We start from the raw sequence: 15,698 nt of genomic DNA on the forward strand, positions 1-15,698 counted from the left end.
TCACGACGGTTGGTTTTTGGGTCTTGACAGTGCTCTACATCAGATCAAGTCAGATGTGTTCATTCATCATAGCACTGCTTATGGAGGAGTCTTCGGGTGTTCGGTGTTATTACTGTCGTCAACTATTCTCTATAATACTCTATTATGCCATGTGGGTTGTGAGACGACCTGATTATTCGCATGCGTGTTGTGGTCCTGTGTAGCTTATCTTTATTGCACCTTAGTCGAGCTCGAGTTTTGTAGCGCATGGCGCTATCCGTCTCCCCGGGGTTGTATTTTTGCACTTGGCGTGCTTGTGGTCGATATTCGGGTATTTTGTAGGTATAAGCATTATGGCTTGATGGTTATTTCATTATTTATTATTATGTGTGGATTGGGTGGTACACCGCCACAGGTATGTTGCTTGGATCGGGTTGGACGCCGCAACGGTGTCATGTTTGGATCGGGTTGCACGCTACATCGGTATCAATTGTGGATCGGGTTTCACGCCGCAACAGTGAGATGTTGATAGCGGATCCCTATACTTATTTTTGTGTATTTTGTTCCTCATCTACTAAGGAGGGTTCATAGCATCTGTTGTACCATTTTAATCGTTACGCGGGCTGAGTAGTTCTTTTCCAGAGTTCGCGTTTCCTTAGGTATCACATACGAGTTTGTAGCTTGTTGGCGCATTGATGGCGTCATATGAGATTTTTGGCGGTGTTTGAGTTGGCTTATTTTCCGAGCAGCCCTAAAGGGAACTACTCCATAGATATGAAGAAATTCATCTCAAATAAAGTTAAAGTAGAGGAAAACATAAATTCAATCCAAACTCGGGTCTTGAGTGAGGAAGGTATGATGAAATCCTTGTGCTTTTGTTCTTCCCACTCCTCCTTAGCCTCCTTAGGTCGAATATGTGTCAAAAGTCCAGAAAATAACATTTTTCATGTATTTATACCAAGTAGGGTCGGGCCCAGATGCAACCACCTTCTCCTAGTCGAAATAGGACATTGGCTCTGTAAAATTTGCACAGGCGCGCCGCATGAGGCGACGCGCCATGCGGGGCATTAGTGGGGAAATCAAAAAAGCTCAACTTCTGTCAGGCAGCCAAAAATACGCTGCTGTGTCGCACAGTGCATCGCATTAGTGCAAATTTCTCATAGTACAGATTTTGCTTGCATTTTGACATCCAGACATGGTCCTCGATCCCCGAACACGATCCCGGCTTAATCTCTTGGGATTTTACTCATACTTAAAAGCTCCAAATCGCTCAAATTCATTCCATAACATCTACATAGCTCGGAATCACTCCTACAAAGCATAAAACACACAATAAGTGCAAAACACTATCAATGCGAGCGCAAACACAGGTAAAGTGCAGTTAATTAGAGTGCAATAAGCGACTAAAATACGAGATTATAGCCTACCATCAAAACCCCACACTTATATCAAACCATAACACCGCCTTCACATCAATATACATTAACTCCCTACTTCGTTAAGCACAATTACATCAAGAGTCACCACTATCAAGGAATATTTTTCACAATCATACACTTATTTTTTTTCCTTTCTTTTTCAATTCAAGTGGCTCTTTCTTTTTCAAAGCAATGCACATTTTTCCTTATTTCAATAGATCCACTCAAAAGCCAAACCAACCACCCCACACTTCAACGTTTACAATGTTCATACCAAATTCAAGTGCTCACGAGAGGTACAAGGTTCAAATAGATGGTCAATTCAAACAAATGGTTAGGGCTTGTAATGTGGTTGCCAAAGAAACAAGATTATAGGCTCAAAGGGGTTAATTACTATACATAACAATTACGTGAGTAAAAGTGTTATGACCCAAAAGTCACTAGTAGTGATGGCACCCAACTCGACCCGCTAGGTAAGCCAACTAACAGTCAATACAATCCAAATGAAATTGTAGGAAAATAATGAAGAATTATCTGAACTTTTATAAATTAACCCAAAAACTGGTAGTATGAATCAAGAGCTTCGAAGACTTGGAATTTACAAGCTGATGCAAATAATTACACGATCTATTTGAAAGTTACATAAACAGATTAACAATATCTAAAGCTACCATGGACAAGTGGCAGCTATATTCAGAATGCACGAACATCTTCAAGGTCAGCTCCTGACATCACCAGCAGCACCACTCCAAAAATCTGCACGCAAGGTGCAGAAGTGTAGTATGAGTACAACTGACCCCATATACCTAGTAAGTATTTTGTCTAACCTCGTTGAAGTAGTGATAAGGCTTTTTAGTAAAAAGATGCTCACTAATAAAAATCTGTACCGAACTCTAGCAATAGAACTATACTATTGTATAACAGAATAGAGCACACGAACGAATGTACAAGGCAATAACAGAGTACTATAAGAGATCACAATTCAACAGTTTCCAATATCTCGACCAATCCTTTCCTTAGAGCGAAACCCAATGAACCACAATAATCACCTCAAAACTTTCATAGTGTGAGAGAAACACCCAAGACATCAAATTCAACGGCACGACAAACACCCTTCATGCATTTATCTCATCCTCACCAAATATGCGTAAAACAGTACAACCAAAGGGAAGAAATACCGATAACAATAATGACAAAGTAGGAAATACACAAGTAGCAATAATGAACGAGAATGTACATAAGGACATCAATAACATACTAGGCGGAAAGCATAAAGGTGATGACAACAATCAGGAAAAGGAATGTGACTTCAACTAACTAACATGGTGGAGGCATAAATACAAATATAATGAATAAGAGGGGAACACATGATCTTTATGCGTTAACAAGTAGAAGCATGAATGACTAACACGGTAGAAGGCATGTACTAGGTGTAACTAAAATAGATACGATACAAAGATATAATTATGACAATAGGAAGTATGCATGGTATTTGCAAGTTTAGCAAATAGAAGGCATGGGAAACACAACAGCAATTGAGATAGAGAATAAAGACAGAATAGTGACAACAAGTCACATAAGAACCATAAGTACGACAGTAACAATTCAAGGTAAAGACATGAAGATATCTGCAAGAAAAGGATATCACAACATAATGCATGTCCCTCGTCCTCACTTGCACGGAAACACCCTTCGTGCCATGAACTCGTAATAACACAAAAGCATGATAATATAAATGCAATGGCACGACATCACCCTTTGTGCTTTTACTCACATAACATGGAACGACATCACCCTTCGTGCTTTTACTCATATAACATGGCACGACATCACCCTTCATGCTTTTACTCACAAATGATATGGCACGTCATCACCCTTCATGCTTTTATCTCAATAATATGGCACGGCATCACTCGTCGTACTTTTACTCTCAGATAATATGGCACAGCATCACCCTTCGTGGTTTACACTCTCCCTCACATGATAATGTTTAAGCAATGGTACGGCATCACCCTTCGTGCTTTACACTCTTCCTTACCAGGAATATGTATATCAATGACAAATAAGGCAGGAAGTATAAATAACGTCAAGGAGAGTGTTTAAACGAATATTCCAAATGAATCCCAATCACAACTTTCCAAGCCAACAATAGTTCAATAAACCCGCAAGAACCTTTTTATTCAAGTATTCCAACAAATCTCACAAATGATCCACTACACAAGTATAGAATGATTATGCATAGTGATTACCGAATTAGACACATCAATATGTTCTCAGAATTCTATCAAATTTGATCAAGTTATAACAAGGTAAGTCATAGTTCCTAACATTTAATACTATGATCTTAGTATCTAGGAGTCAAGTAAGGCATGAAACAAGAAGGTCACGTGATTCTACAAGACACAATTTACAACATAATTTACCCCCGAGCATGGTTAACCCTAGCACATGCATATATGCTGGTCACCTCATATATGTATCACCCCCGCATGTAACAAATAGTGTCAAATAGTAGGAAAAATTCCCTCAACAAAGTTAGGCAAGACACTTACCTCAATTCGGCTAACTCAATACTCAATTTAGCCTTTTCCTTTACAAATTCACTTCCGCTCGGCTCAATCTAGCCAAAGACAACTTAAATAAATCACATAATGCAAGGAAAAACAATTTCAATTAATAAAGCTGTGATTTTTATTCAATTTCTAAAATATCTACAAAAGTCAACCCTCGGGCCCGCCCGGTCGAAACCCGGGTCCAAGGGTAGGTCTTGACTACCCATAGCCTCACGAGTCCAAATACGTCTTTTGTTTCCAAATCCGAGTCCTATTCGACTCTCAAATCCTAAATTTTCATTTTCAAAGTTTTGACAAATTCCCCAAAATTTTCCCTAGATTTCTCATGAATTTTGATGTTAAATCATATATAAAATAATGAAATGTAGTTGAGAATTGATTAGAGGTACTTACCCAATGATTTAGTATAAAAATCCTTTCATAAAATCGCCTCCCATCGAAGCTAGGATTCAAAATATAACAAAATGAAGCCAAATCTCGGAATTCTCAGCATTTAGCAGGTTGCATATGTCGCATTTGCGAACAATATATCGCAAATGCGAACTGGTGGTTTTCCTGCTAATGTCACATTTGCGACCAAACGCATCGCAAATGCGAAAAGGGGACCATCGCAAATGCGAGGAATTTTTCGCAAAAGCAAAATCCTGTCTAGCAGCCCGGGTTTGCAAATGCGAGGCTGCTTCGCAAATGCGATAGTCACATTTGTGACCAAAACATCGCAAATGCGATGACACCAGTACCAGCACTCAAAAATCATGAAAAATTATTCCGAAATCAATCTAAAACTTACCCGAGCCCCCGAGGCTCCAAACCAACCATGTACCCAGGTCCAGAAACACAACACGAACTCGTTTGCGCGATCAAATCATCAAAATAACCTATAAAAGCATGAATCGGATGCCACAATGCATGAAGATCAAAGGAAACTTCAAGAACTTCTAGAATCGCAACCAAACGTCCGAACCATATCAAATCAACTCCAAATGGCGCCAAATTTTGCAGACAAGTTCCATGTGATGAAACAAACCTACTTGAAGCTTCAAATCACGTATAGCAACCTTGAAATGATGAATTGCACCTCAAGTCAAAAATAATGAACCTTGAAACATCAACTTCTATGACCGATGCTGAAACCTATCAAATCATGCCCAATTGACCTCAAATTTTGTACACAAGTCACATTTGTCATTACGGACCTACTCCAATTTGCGGAATCGGAATTCGGCCCCAATATCAAAAAGTCCACTCCCGGTCAAACTTCCCAAAAATCCGTCTTTCACCAATCCAAGACTAATTCGACTACGGACCTCCAAATTACAATCCGGACGCACTCCTGAGTCCAAAATCACTTAACGGAGCTAACGAGACTGACGGAACCCCATTTCGAGGCTTCAAACTACCGAGCAAAGTGCAGATACTCAAAACGACCACTCGGGTCATTACATCCTTCACCACTTAAACACATATTCGTCCTCGAACGTGCCAGGGGTCGTCCCAAAGCTATCAAACCACGGTATAACCTTACTATGCATATACTCGGGGGTGATCCCACGTCACCCTGCTCCATATAAGCCTACCAACACAACATAATTAGAGATCCTTACTTCAACCTTGGTCCTTAAACCTTAGAACCCAATCTCTAACATCCAGAATTCATTACAAAACCTGAATCTCATATCTACACATTGTATAAGTCTGAACAAGCTGTATTAAGCCATAACCATAACCCCAAGATGTAATCACATGATATACCTTACCACTCAGATACTCACAGTAGGAACTACTGACCACCGTTGCTGCCCAAAAACAAATCCGGTGCCGGTAGCAAACCTCATATCGATTAGAGCCTCATTCAAAACCTTCATACCATGCCGATGATGAAAGAAACAAGCATAATCTCTTAACCACTCATGTGATCACTAAGCCAAGAAACCCTTTCGTCAGACCAGGGCCATTGCCCAAATCCTCAGCAAAATATAGCGTTATTCTCCCAAACATTCCTCATCCCAATACGATATTGCAAATCTCAAGCCTAGAAACCTCATCTCAGCTAATACAAGCAGCCCCACCAACAAGTATCAACAATAATCATATGGAGCCCCACACAACACGGTCTCGACACCAACAAATAACAATTCAGACATGACATATAATAGTTAGAGAGCTAAATCAGAAGACTACTAAACAAGTTAAGCAGGCAGGGAAATTTTAGCATTTTCCTATTAACTATTTTCAACAAGGGGAAAGCAAAACTACACGAAGTAAGCATCAGGAGTTACATTTCATCACAATACCGTTGCGGCATGCAACCCGATCCCATCATCTCAATCCGCATAGGGTACCCATCGAGCCATAATACTCGGGCTCACTGATCACATGTGCATCAATATCAAACATAATAGAGAGCACAAAATATAAATGTGGGAAAAATTATTAGGAACACACAATACTGAGAAGGACAAGCACAGCTAGGGTGCAATAAGCAAATCAACATCACGAAGGCCATCTCGCCCATAGCGCCATGAGGCCTAAACTGAATTACAATATGCATACGAAGAACCATGTAACCCTCACAACCCGTCATAGCATAAGAGAGGAACACATAACACAGACCAAGGCGCGGATAACACCTATTCCGCCCGACGATATACCTATGGTAACAGCTGCGCATGAACAATCAAATCCGATCTGATACAGAATACACATCCTCATTGGGCCTACCAATGGTCCACCAAATCAACTCCGGTCACCTCCAAATGGAAAAATAGCCCTCCAAAAGTCCACAAACACGAGATAATCTGCTTCTGAGAACTCCTAGTTTCCAAATCCATAGAACACACGAATCATCATGCCTGATCCCAACTCCACCGCCCAAATGTCTAACACATCTTTCGAATACAATCATCCCACGAGGAATACTTCTATAATTCTTCCGTGCCACATAACAAAATATGAATCTCAGCAGTCAACTAACCAGGCGAGCACCGCAATATTAATATTGTATCTGTAAGTCAAAACACAATGAGCCTTCTGAAATGCATACCGTTCTCGGGCAACACCAAGTAGTAATGGCATCTATCTAGACATCTGAAACCGTCCGTGATGTTTAAGAATTCATGACCTTCCCTTCAAAACTTAACCGTGACCCTACGCATGCAAAACTTAATCCTGATCGGTCAGAAACCTTCTATTTGATCTCATCCAGGAGGAAATCCCAATATGTAACATGTTCCTCACACCAGTAGGAAATATTCACCTCGAACCGTGATAGAAATCATCGAGAACTCCTTGGAATCCGTTTGCACATAATCAAGCTATCAGAACCGAATCTCTCAAACTCAACCAAGCCATGCAGTTGCCCAAAAACCCATGAGCATTACCACGAAACACCTGTGGAGACTCACCACATCATAAGTACCCAAAGAACCGATCATATCATTATTGTGTTGATCCAATTTACTATCAAATCGCCATGTTTCCTCTGAGTTCCTTCCAAATTACTCTCAAGTTGATACCCCTCCTTGCAAAAACACCATGATCCTTACCCTAAAGCTCGCCATAAGAGATTCTAGCATAAAACCCACACCGCCCTAAGGCCCATAAGCTGCTGCATTCCCTCTTAGCACCCCAAAGTACCACAATCGAGACACCCACTCTGAAGAGACCTTCTGTGAATCTAAAGTTGTTTCCTCCACCACTTAGTCTTCCAGATACTGAAATACATAATCCACAACGATATATAAATACAGCGATCCTCGACACCATCCAATGTAAATATTAAACTCTAGCCACAACTACTATGCCACCACTTAATCTTCTTGAGTCTGAACTCATCAATAAGGCATGAGAATAAAATCTGTTCCACAATTAAACAACATGGAAAACCTTCCAACACACTCATAACTCGGGACTACATGTCACATCGAGACAGAAATCAAGCACCTATCAGTCCTTTTTACACCTCAAGAGGACTCTTCTCTTCACATTCAAGTCATCCAAACATAGCCCGCAGTCATATCCTACTCGTTATTTAGTCATCCAACCACTCGCCGACCACAAGTTCCACTCATAGGAACACTACCGAACGTATAAGTCCAAAAGCACATGCACACACAACCGAAATTCCCGTGCTCAAGCCGCAGTCAAAACCCGACCTCAAGTCCTCTAAACTGACCCATCATTAGCACACAGAAATCACATCTCAAACCTCATCCATGGAATCACAAGCTGTCGATGCTCAGACGATACCGAGCGCTCACATGTGCATACGAATGCGTTAAGCAAATTCAAAGAGTTACGCTTCAAGCTGAATCAATGTCGCACGATAAGGAAAGAAAGATGGGATGTTTATCCTAAATGCCCTGCCACCTCTCAAAGATAGGTATGGACATCATCATACCGATCCGCAAGACTCTACTAGGCACTTGCTCATGACTCGTAGAACCTATGAACCTAGTGATCTGATACCAACTTGTCACGACCTTTAAATCACTAGTCGTGATAGCACCTAACTAAACCCGCTAGGTTAGCCAACTAACAGTCAATACAGTTCAAATGAAATTGTAGAAAAATAAATAAGAATTATCTGAACTTTCACAAATTAACCCAAGAACTGGTAGTACGAATCATGAGCTTCTAAGACTTGGATTTTATAAGCTAATACAAATAATTACACGATCTGTTTGAAAGTTACATAAACAGATTGACAAAATCTAAAACTACCAAGGACAAGTGGCAGCTATATACGGAATACACGAACATCTTCAGGGTCAGCTCCTGACATCACCAGCAGCTCCGCTCCAAAAATCTACACGCAAGGTGCAAAAGTGTAGTATGAGTACAACCGACCCCATGTACCCAGTAAGTATTTTGTCTAACCTCGTCGAAGTAGTGACGAGGCTTTTTAATAAAAAGATGCTCACTAATAAAAATCTGTACTGAAATCTAGCAATAGAACTATACTACAGTATAACAGAATAGAGCACACGAACAAATGTACAAGGCAATAACAGAGTACTAGAAGAGATCACAATCCAACAGTTCCCAATATCTCGACCAATCCTTTCCTTAGAGCGAAAACCAATGAACCACAATAATCACCTCAAAACTTTCATAGTGTGAGAGAAACACTCAAGACATCAAATTCAACAGCACGGCAATACCCTTCGTGCATTTATCTCATCCTCACCAAATATGCGTAAAACAGTACCAACCGGAGGGCAGAAATATAGATAACAATAATGACAAAGTAGGAAATATGCAAGTAGCAATAATGAACAAGAATGTACATAAGGGCATTAATAACAGACTAGGCGGAAAGCATAGAGGTAATGACAACAATCAAGAAAAGGAATGTAACTTCAACTAACTAGCATGGTGGAGGCATAAATACAAATATAACGACTAAGAGGGGAACACATGACCTTTATGCGTTAACAAGTAGAAGCATGAATGACTAACACGGTAGAAGGCATGTACTAGGTGTAACTAAAATAGATACGATAAAGATATAATTATGACAATAGGAAGTAGGCATGGTATTTGCAAGTTTAGCAAATAGAAGGCATGGCAACACAACAACAATTGAGATAGAGAATAAAGACAGAACAGTGTCGACAAGTCATATAAGAACCATAAGTACGACAGTAACAATTCAAGGTTAATACATGAAGATATCTGCAAGAAAAGGATATCACAACATAATGCATGTCCCTCGTCCTCACTTGCACGGAAACACCCTTCGTGCCATGAACTCGCAGTAACACAAAAGCATGATAATATAAATGCAATGGCACGACATCACCCTTCATACTTTTACTCACATAACATGGCACGGCATCACCCTTCGTGCTTTTACTCACATAACATGGTAGGGCATCACCCTTCGTGCTTTTACTCACAAATAATATGGCACAGGATCACCCTTCGTGCTTTTACTCTCAATAATATGGCACGACATCACCCTTCGTGCTTTTACTCTCAGATAATATGGCACGGCATCACCCTTCATGCATTACACTCTCCCTCACACGATAATATATAAACAATGGCACGGCATTACCCTTCGTGCTTAACACTCTTCCTTACCAGGCATATGTATATCAATGACAAACAAGGCAGGAAGCATAAATAATGTCAAGGAAAGTGTTTAAATGAATGTTCCAAATGAATCCCAATCACAACTTTCCAAGCCAACAATAGTTCAATAAACCCGCAAGAACCTTATTATTAAAGTATTCCAACAAATCTCACAAATGATCCACTACACAAGTATAGAATCTAGTATCACAAGAATATCGGCCGTAGCAATGTATTAATGATTATGCATAGTGATTATCGAATTAGACACATCAATGTGTTCTCAGAATTCCATCAAATTTGATCAAGTATAACAAGCTAAGTCTTAGCTTCTAACATTTAATACTATGTTCTTAGTATCTAGGAGTCAAGGCATGAAGCAAGAAGGTCACGTGATTCTACAAGACACAATTTATAATATAATTTACCCCCGAGCATGGTTAACCCTGGCACATGCATATATGCTCATCACCTCATATATGTATCACCCCCACATGTAACAAACAATGTCAAATAGTAGGAAAAATTTCCTCAACAAAGTTAGGCAATACACTTACCTCAATTCGGCTAACTCAATACTCAATTTAGCTTTTTCCTTTACAAATTCACCTCCGCTCAACTCAATCTAGCCAAAGACGACTTAAATATATCACACAATGCAAGGGAAAATAATATCAATTAATAAAGCTGTGAGTTTTATTTAATTTCGAAAAAGTCAACAAAAGTCAACCCCCAGGCCCGCCAGGTCAAAACCCGGGTCCAAGGGTAGGTCTTAACTACCCATAGCCTCACGAGTCCAAACACGTCTTTTGTTTACAAATCCGAGTCCTATTCGGCTCTCAAATCCTAAATTTTCATTTTCAAAGTTTTGACAAAATCCCCAAATTATTTTCTAGAATTCTCATGAATTTGATGTTAAATCTTATATAAAATCATGAAATGTAGTTGAGAATTGATTAGAGGTACTTACCCAATGATTTGGTATGAAAATCCCTACATAAAATTGTCTCTCATCGAACCTAGGGTTCAAAATATAACAAAATGAAGCCAAATCTTGGAATTCTCAGCATTTAGCAGGTTGCAGATGTCGCATTTGCGACAGGGTGTTCTCAAATGCGAACAATATATCGTAAATGCGAACTGGAGGTTTTCCTATTAATGTCGCATTTGCGACCAAATTCTTCGCAAATGCAAAAACGGGGACCATCGCAAATGCGAGAAATATTTCGCAAAAGCGAATTCCTGCCCAGCAGCCCAGGTTCACAAATGCGATAGTCGTATTTGCGACCAAAACATCGCAAATGCGATGACACCAGTACCAGCACTCAAAAATCATGAAAACTCATTCTGAAACCAATATGAAACTCACCCGAGCCCCCGAGGCTCCAAACCAACCATGCACCCAGGTTCAGAAACACAACACGAACTCGCTCGCGTGATCAAATCATCAAAATAACCTCTAAAAGCACGAATCAGATGCCAAAACGCTTGAAGATCAAAGAAAACTTCAAGAACTTCTAGAATCGCAACCAAACATCCGACCCATATCAAATCAACTCCAAATGGCGCCAAATTTTTTAGACAAGTTCCATGTGACGAAACAAACCTACTCGAAGCTTCAAATCACGTATAGCAACCTCAAAACGACGAATCGTACCTTAAACCAAAATCAATGAACCTTGAAACTTCAACTTCTACAACCGATGCCGAAACCTATCAAGTCACGCCCAATGGACCTCAAATTTTGCACACAAGTCACATTTGCCATTACGGACCTACTCCAACATCCGGAATTGGAATCCGACCCCAATATCAAAAAGTCCACTCCCGGTCAAACTTCCCAAAAATCCGACTTTTGCCAATCCAAGACTAATTCCACTACGGACCTACAAATTACAATTCGGACGCACTCCTAAGTCCAAAATCGCCCAACAGAGCTAACAGAACTAACGAAACTCCATTCCAAAGCCTCAAACTACCGAGCAAAGCGCAGATTCTCAAAACGACCAGTCGGATCGTTACAAAAAGCTTATAACTAGCTCAACAAAGAAATGCCTATATCGCTTCCAAGACTGAATAAGACTACCATTTCGCTTTGTAAAAACACGGGGAAAGTTCTAGACATCAAATGCAATGCACAAAATAACAAAAACCCTCACACGCACATGGCACATAACTCACTCAGGATTGGACTCATCAAGAACCTCTAGTCAAAGTAGTTAAGCAAAGTTAAGATCATACAATTTAAGGTACTTATACAAGAGACAAGAACTGAGCCTAAGTGTCACATTAAAGAACTTATTATTCTCTAGGAATAATAAAGCCAAGAGATATTGCCTCCAAATTCAAACCATAGCACAAGGTTTCCTACTATTCTACTAAACAAAAACTAACTACACCCGGTTCAAACAAAACCCTCAAAAAAGAACTGCGGTACAAAGAAAAAATAAGGGGGAATTAATACACTACCTACAAGAGAAAATCTTTTTGTCTTTTTTTTCTGACTTTAATCCCTTAAGAAACCCGTCGAATGATATCCATCATCGGGAAAAATCAAAAAAATTCAAATTTTTATGGTTTTTTCAATTTTATTCTATCTCTAACTACTAAAACAACAAAAACTAAAACTAATGTACATACATACATACATACATACATACATACATACATACATACATACATACATACATACATACATACAACATATCCCCCAACCCACACTTTAAGTTGTGGCATGTCCCCATGACATACAATTAAAAAGTATAAGGTAAAGGAAACTTCCATGAATATCTAGTCGGGGTCTAAGTTAAAGTCGGGATCCATTCCTCGTGCTCGAACTAATGCACACATCCATGCAGATAGTTTCTTCTCAGCCTTTCTGGGGTACACCCCAAACTTATCTTTCTCGCTCATCGCAGCCTTCTCTTTCACTCCCTTTCACTTTCCACTCAACACTAGCAACTGATTTTTCATTTTGTGCTCCTTTTTCTTCATTCATCTTGAAAGTTACAGTCTCCTCACCCACTCTAAGCATGAGTTTTCTCTCTTGTATATCTAATATAGCTCTTTCCGTTGCTAAGAATGGTCTTCCAAGGATAAGGGGGACCTCCTTGTTCACCTCCATATTCAACACTATAAAATCTAGAGCAAATACAAACTTATCCACCCGAACTAACACATCTTCCACTATCCCCTCGGGTATTAGAGTCATTTAGTCTGCCAGCTGCAAAGATATTGGCACCGACCTTATCTCTCCAATCTCATTCTCTAGTTTCCTGTAAATAGATAGAGGCATTAAATTAATGGAGGCACTAGAATCACATAACGACTTATCAAAATTTATAGTTCATAATGAGAAAGGTATAGTAAAACACCCTAGGTCTCCACACTTTTGTGGGAGTTTATTTTACAAAATCGCGTTGCAATGCTCTGTGAGCTTCACCACTGCGGTCTCCTCTATTTTCCTCTTCTTCGTAAGGATCTCTTTCAAGAACTTAGCATAAGAAGGCATTTGTGAGAGAACTTTTGTGAATGGTAAGTTCACATGAACCTGTTTCAGCATATCTAGAAATCTCTCAAACTGCTTGTCCAGCTTTTCTCTACATAGCTTTTGAGGGAAAGGTAGAGCAGGCATATGTTTGCTCTCCTCATGTTCCTCCCTACTCGATTTTTCTTCCTTCTTCTTTTTCTCAAATTTCATTAGGCCTTTCTTCTTTTTATCAACATTACTCTTCAACTGCTCCCCACTTTCTTTTTCAAGTATCACATCTTTCTGGATTAGGGTGGGATCTTTTAACACTTGCCCATTCTCAAGGTTACAACATTTACCATTTCTTTACGGTTTCTCTCAGTATCAGTGGGGAGAGTGTCTCTAAATGTTTTGAAAACCAGTGCGTAATTCTTTGATAGCTGCTCCATGAGCGTCCGACCTCTCATATGTCTTGATAATGAAGGCCTTCATTAGATCCTCTAGGCCAGGCTGAATGGGCTGTTGAGGCTGATATTGCTACCTCTGTTGATTTTGGTATGCTGGAGCTCCTTGTCCCTGAGGTCTAGAGTTATTTTTTTTCAAGCATTCGTAGTACCTCCAAGTGAACTCCATGAAAAACTGGGGTGCTTCTAACCCATTGCATTAAAATTGTAGTTTCCCACAACATTTACTTCCTCAGTTGAGACTTGACACTCATGAGTAGGGTGTACTCTTCCACATATATCACAAGCTGCATAAGGCTCATTTTGTATTAAGGCTAAGGTCATCTTTCGTATTTTTTTAGCCATAGCGTCAAGTTGTACCTGCATAGATATATTAGCATCAACTTGATGAACACCAGTCGATCTTCTTCTTTTAGCACTCTCAGAGGGCCACTGATTTGCATCTTCAGATAACACATCAAGAATTGTAACTATCTCCTTTGGAGTCTTCTTCATCATGGAGCCTCCAGCTGCATTGCTCAATGTTCTATGCTAGGCCAGTGTCAATCCATCCCAAAAGTCCTGGAGTTGCATCCAGAGTTCAATTACGCTATGTTTACACTTTCGAACAATCTCCTAAAATCTTTCCCATGCTTCAAAAATAGTTTTCGTATCTTTCTGGAAGAAGTTATGAATTTCTCTTCTAAACTTGCAAGTCTTAGCTGAGGAGAAATATTTATCAAGGAATTTTCTGGTCATCTCCTTCCAAGTTTTAATTGATCCCGTGTGCATGCTTCGAAGCCACTATTTTGCATCATCTTTGAGAGAAAAGGGGAATGCCCTTAAATACACCGCATCTTGTGACACACCATTGTATTGGAAAGTGTTCATAATCTCATCGAAGTCCATTAGATGTGTATTTGGATCTTCGATTGGCTTTCCTCTGAAGACACACCAATTCTGAAGGGTTTGAAGCAACGCTTGCTTCAACTCAAAGTTGTTTGCGGTAATTGGAGGTGGTCTAACACTTGATAAGCCTTGATTGTAGACCGGTCTAATCGCCAAGTGGTGTCCCAGGCCCGGGAGCTATATTTCCGAATTGATCTGTAGCCAAGGGTTGATTATGAGGAATTATCCGACCCCTCTCTTTTTCATAGATAATCTGTGTATCTCTAATAGTTGCTTCCTCAGCATTTCATGTAGCTTGTTCTCTTTGTTAGGCTGCTTCTCTCTGTAACGACCAGGCCGGTCATTTTGAGAGTTATAGCCCCGATCCTATATTTACTACTTTTCTGTATCTCTTTCTACTTATGTGACTTACCAGGAGGCTTTGGTTGTGTTTTCGGAGTGTTTAGGGATACTTAGTCCCTAAACGGAAGCTTAAGTCTTAGGATTTTGACCGTAGTCAGGACTATGTAAAAATGACTCTGGAATGGAGTTTTGTCAGTTCTGTTAGCTCTGTTGGGTGATTTTGGACTTAGGAGTGTGTCCGGATTATGTTTTGGCGGTCTGTAGCTGATTTAGGCTGGAATTGGCGATAGTCGAAATTTTTGGAGATTTTGACCGGTAGTGGACTTTTTGATATCGGGGTCGGATTCTGATTCTAGAAGTTGGAGTATGTCCATAAGGATTAATATGACTTGTGTTCAAAATGTGAGGTCAATCGGACGTGGTTTGATAGGTTTCGGCATCGATTTTAGAAGTTTGAAGTTTCAAAGTTCATTAAGTTTGAATCGGA

At 39.9% G+C, this 15,698-nt stretch overlaps 1 non-coding gene across 1 annotated transcript; it reads left to right on the top strand.

Annotated features, from left to right (window-relative positions):
• The first annotated feature begins 14,567 nt into the window (after window positions 1-14,567).
• Window positions 14,568-14,671, top strand: LOC142170018 (small nucleolar RNA R71). Its single transcript, XR_012699637.1, has one exon. It is a non-coding gene; the product is annotated as a small nucleolar RNA R71 (small nucleolar RNA).
• The last annotated feature ends 1,027 nt before the right edge of the window (window positions 14,672-15,698 follow it).

This window comes from Nicotiana tabacum, chromosome 15 (assembly GCF_000715075.1).
Source record: "Nicotiana tabacum cultivar K326 chromosome 15, ASM71507v2, whole genome shotgun sequence".
NCBI lineage: Eukaryota > Viridiplantae > Streptophyta > Magnoliopsida > Solanales > Solanaceae > Nicotiana > Nicotiana tabacum.